At 42.0% G+C, this 4,856-nt stretch overlaps 1 long non-coding RNA gene across 1 annotated transcript; it reads left to right on the top strand.

Annotated features, from left to right (window-relative positions):
- Positions 1-1,214: 1,214 nt before the first annotated feature.
- On the top strand, positions 1,215-3,988 carry LOC148684228 (uncharacterized). Its single transcript, XR_015946405.1, has 2 exons — positions 1,215-1,441; positions 3,450-3,988. It is a non-coding gene; the product is annotated as an uncharacterized LOC148684228 (long non-coding RNA).
- The last annotated feature ends 868 nt before the right edge of the window (positions 3,989-4,856 follow it).

The following is a 4,856-nucleotide window of genomic DNA, read 5'->3' as shown; positions in this document are numbered from 1 at the left end:
AAATATAACGTTCTATAAGATCAGTGTAGATCCAGCCCTAGTGGTGACTTGAGTTGTTCCACTGTGGTTGGTGATGTATAATTCCCAAGGGCCCACTTCCACTTCCCACAGAAGGTTAGGGTGGTGGTGGTGGTCTGAGACAAGGCATTCTTTGTGGCAGCCCCTAAGTGGTGGAATTCCCTCCCCACAGAGGTGTGCCTGGCTTTTTCACTATACAGTGGTACCTCGGTTTAAGTACACAATTGGTTCCGGAAGTCTGTACTTAACCTGAAGCAAAGTTTCCCATTGAAAGTAATGGAAAGTGGATTAATCCATTCCAGACGGGTCTGCGGAGTACTTAAACTGAAAGTACTCAAACCGAAGCATACTTAAACCGAGGTATGACTGTACAGCTTTTGGCGAATCCAGGAGAAGCAGTTCTTTACCCTGCCCTTTAGCATCTGAGATGTGTGTTGTCCGTGTTATATGTTTTCACTGTTTTTAATTCGTGATTTTAAATTGTGTTAATCCACCTGAAGACTTGCTGGTGAAGGTTGGGCAATCAACAACAACAACAACAACAGTTACATCCACACTGTTCCCATCAATATGCATGAACCAATAGAATGTTCTGGACAAGACCCATCAGAAAGTCTTATGAACTAATCCTCATGGTCAATGACTGTGCCCTTTCTAAACTATCATGGTTGTCCTCAGTTCAGAAGTTTGGACGTGTGTATTTTTCTGTGGCTTTTTTCGGCCACCCATCTCTCCGTCTTCTGTCACCTCCCTGTTTTACATGATGTCAGCAAGAGATCTGGTTTTTTTTTACCCTGTTCCCAAATCCTGACTTCTTAAAACATTAAATAAAATGTTTCTTTCATTGCTAATTATTTTGGACTGTGACAGAAACCAGCTCCCCTGGAATTTGTTGACTTTTTTATTTTTTTAAAAAAAGTGAGGGGAGTAGATCTGAAATTTTTTTAAGGGAGGCATGTCTACGCCATGCTCCTGAGTTAATGCACTGCCTTTCAGATCTTTGACAGAAACTTGGCGTCAATCAGTCCTAACTCTGTTTAAATGACAGGATGCCTGCCAGCCCTTAGCCCCGCTTGCAAAATGTACTAATATTTACAAGCAAATAAAAAATAAAAAAATACAGGAGGTGGAGGAGGGTTCTGGCTTTGTTGAAATAACACCACTTTCTTCATTTGACGGCTGCTCCAGAGCAGACCTTTGCAAACAGCTACCAGGGGAGAGAAGGGGAAGAGCTTTTCATCAAACACTAATGTTTACTTTAAGCCCAAACAGGTCACAATTATATTAAACAGGTTTTGTTTTATTTTCTGCAGGCATAAATATGCGAGGGATCTTCTAAAGGCATCTTCCAAAACAGGCAATGAAAAAAAACCGAGGAAGATGTAAACATGTCTCAGAAATAACAAGCAACAAATTATTCCAGGTTGGTCTCGCTTTGTATATAGAGAGGATGTTTTGAGGGTGTTTTTGGCTGTGAGACAGCTTTGGAGGTACACTAGATTTACAAAACATGTACAGAATTTTAATGAATCACTTTAAACAGAAGGGTGGAGGAAGCAGGGCTGCACAGCATAATTACCAGCAAGGTCCATTGGGGGGGGGGGAGATCTTTTTTTTTTTAAAGAGCTTTTGCTTGTCCGGAGAGCATGCTTAAGGGAGGAAGAGGCACGCACTGCGAAGGAGGCAGGGGTCTTTCCAAACTGTAGGAGCCTGTCTAAAGCCCACTCAACGAGGATTCCAGAAACAGCATGATATAAAAGGCTACATTGTCTTCCAAGTTTTCAACCACAGGCAGCTAGATTTAAAAAAAATAGAAAAGCTCTATAAGTCCCAGAATTCTCCCTTTTATCCAAGGCTTTGGGGTTTTTAATGCCTCCTCTGTTGGGAAAATCCTGAAATCAGAAAGGATGTGGTCTGAAGTGCTGAAGTGTTTAGCCGCCTATGGAGTATGCGGCATTGGGGAATGAAGTAACGAATTTATCACAGCTGCTAAGGGTGAGATTCATAAGTTATTAGGTCTTGCACAGTCTCATTGGATATTATTGACTATGAGTTATTGAAGTTTTGTTCTCCAGGTGGGGGAAATTTTTTATTATTCCACTCCTCAATGTCATCTAATATGTGCCTATAACCTTTGGCATGTCTAGTTAATACCACTGGCAATCTGTTTATTTTCCTGTTCTCTTTATCAGCTTTCAGACACTGTAAATCTAAATAACTGTCATCATCGACTTAAATCATACCCTTCTCTCGGAAAGCTTGAAACCTCCTCAACACAGCATGCAACTGATAGGAATGCCCTTTGAACAATCCTAAGTCCCCAAATATCAGAATTTGAGGAAAACAAAACAGAACCTCATCCAAAGACTTAGGTTTCAGACCTGCGAGTGAATATCCGCCATCTCAAAATCCATGTTTCGATATGAACAAAGTCTGATTGCTGAAATGCGATGTTTATCACATTCCTAAGGCAAAAAAGCATTAAGAACATAAGGAGAACCTGCTGGGTCAGGCCAATGGCCTTTCTAGTCTAGCATCCTATTCTCACAGTGGCCAACCCGATTTCTGTGGAAAACCCACAAGAATGATTTGAGCACAAGAGTCCTCTCTCCTCCTGTGTTTTCCAGCAACTGGTATTCAGAAGTATTGCTGTGAAGGCTGAGCGGAGCCCTCTCCTCCATGAATTTGTTTAAACCTCTTTCAAAGCCATCTAGGTTGTTTGCCCTCCTGTGGGACCAGGAACAAGGCCAGAATATCTCTTCTCACTCGGAGCTTTGAGGATTCCTCTGTAAAATAAGCTGCCGGCTATTTAAAATTAAAAAGTTGCTGACTCTGGGTAGCATGCCTTTAACAGCTCTTAAAGAACTCAGATGTGAAATTGTTGATATTCCAACACAGGGATGGAGAAGCTTTGGTCCTCCTGGTGGTCTTTAGAGCTTAAAGCAGGAATAGGGGATCCAGGGCCTTTGCTATGGACTACAACTCTGATTAGTCCCAGCCTGTGACTATTTCCCCTTTGACTAATGTTACAGAGGTACCTCGCAAGACGAATGCCCTGCAAGACGAATTTTTTGCAAGACAAATGCGTCTTGCGATCTGATGGTGACTCGCAAGACAAATTCGTTTTGTGAAAAATTCATCTTGCGAATCACGTTTTCCCATAGGAATGCATTGAAATTTAATTAATGCGTTCATATGGGCAAAGAAAGAAATTTCAATGCATTCCTATGGGAAACCGTGATTCGCAAGATGAATTTTTCGCGGAACGAATTAAATTCGTCTTGCGAGGCACCACTGTACATACAAAAGGTCAGGGATGGGTAAGGTTGTATTATATAAAATGGATTATATATAAAATCCTTTTTCCCCCTTGCATAGTGCTCCCTCCCTCCCTGTTAATATGCACATCTTCTGTCTTCTTTCTTTTACAGGAGACAAGTGGAGAATCTGTGGCCTTATAGATGTTGTCAGGATACAAGACCCATCATCTCTGACCATTGGCCTTGCAGAATGGGGCTGATGGGAGCTGGAGTCCAACTACTTCCAGAAGGCCATTGGGTTCCCCATCCTTTTTATAGAGTCAACAGTCTTAAAGCTGTATACATACAGAGAAAGAGAGAGAGAGCGGCCACCCCTCCCCCACTCACTCCCAAAGCCCATTATTGAGCTAAAGCAGGATGGGAGTTAGTGCCACTGCAGGAGTGAAGGGGGAAGCTCTCATGTGACTCTGGAGAGTTGATAAATACGCAGCCATCAGCGACTTGCCTATGGACAGAAGTTTAGTGTAGAGCTGCGTTTTGGTTTCCATCAACTAGACTAGAGTCTACTCTGACCTGCTTTCGCATGCTTTGGCAGAAATGCTATGAGCATCCCAAGAGGCAAAAAAAGGATGGACACAGATTTGAAATTTATTGCTGGAAACACTTTATCTTGAAAGCTCAGATGTGTCAGTAAACAGAATGCCTCATGATTCCTGCTCTTTATTGGATGCATAGATCTGTGTTTAGGGAAACAAAGGTTTAATGATTTTAAAAGTCAAATTGTCCCTCCCCTCCACCCCAAAAAAGGCACTTTCGAGTAGCCTAGATATATCATTTTGTATTCTAATATCATTTTCAATTTCCAGTAATACAGATTATAAAACTGTCATCTCCTCCAGGGAACAGATGGTAAATGCCCTAGGGTTGGTTGAGGCGAATGCTCTAGCAAAGCTGTAGCTCACCAGCTTGCAATATTAGCGGGTACAATATGACAGTCCTGTGGCAAAGGCATGCTCCCCTTTGGCCAAGGGGGTAAACGTTTGCTATTAAAACTGAAGCATGTCTTAATAACTCAGGAGTATCCAGTTTGCTTCAATGGCAAGGAGTTGAGCAAATGTTTAACTCCCCCACTGTAAAGTTTCGGTTTGGCTGGATTGTTGTTTTCAGTCGAAATTCACTTTGGGTGGTATTGAACTGAAGCCACATCTGCATTATAAATTTAAAGCAGTATCATAACATAGTTTAAACCTTCATGACTTCCCCAAAGAATCCCAGGAAGAGTAATTTGTTGAGGGTGCTGAATGTCGTCCTGTCGTCCTCTCAGAGCTACAATTCCCAGAGTTCTCCAGGAAGATGGATAGATTGATAAACCACTCTGGAATCATAACTTAGAGGTTGCCTAATAATTCGCAGTGCCCTTAACAAGCTATACTTCCCAAACTTCTTTGAGGGGAGCTATGACTGGTTACAGTGGTATGATCCTGTTTTCACTGAATAGTGTTCATGGGGCCTAGGTTGCACTCAGACATAACTTATGTTCATTCATATCAACAAGTCTGCTCTGAGTAAAACTCAGCC

The sequence above is a fragment of the Zootoca vivipara genome, chromosome 11, assembly GCF_965207765.1.
Source record: "Zootoca vivipara chromosome 11, rZooViv2.hap1.1, whole genome shotgun sequence".
NCBI lineage: Eukaryota > Metazoa > Chordata > Lepidosauria > Squamata > Lacertidae > Zootoca > Zootoca vivipara.
This window is presented reverse-complemented; position numbering and strand designations above follow the sequence as displayed.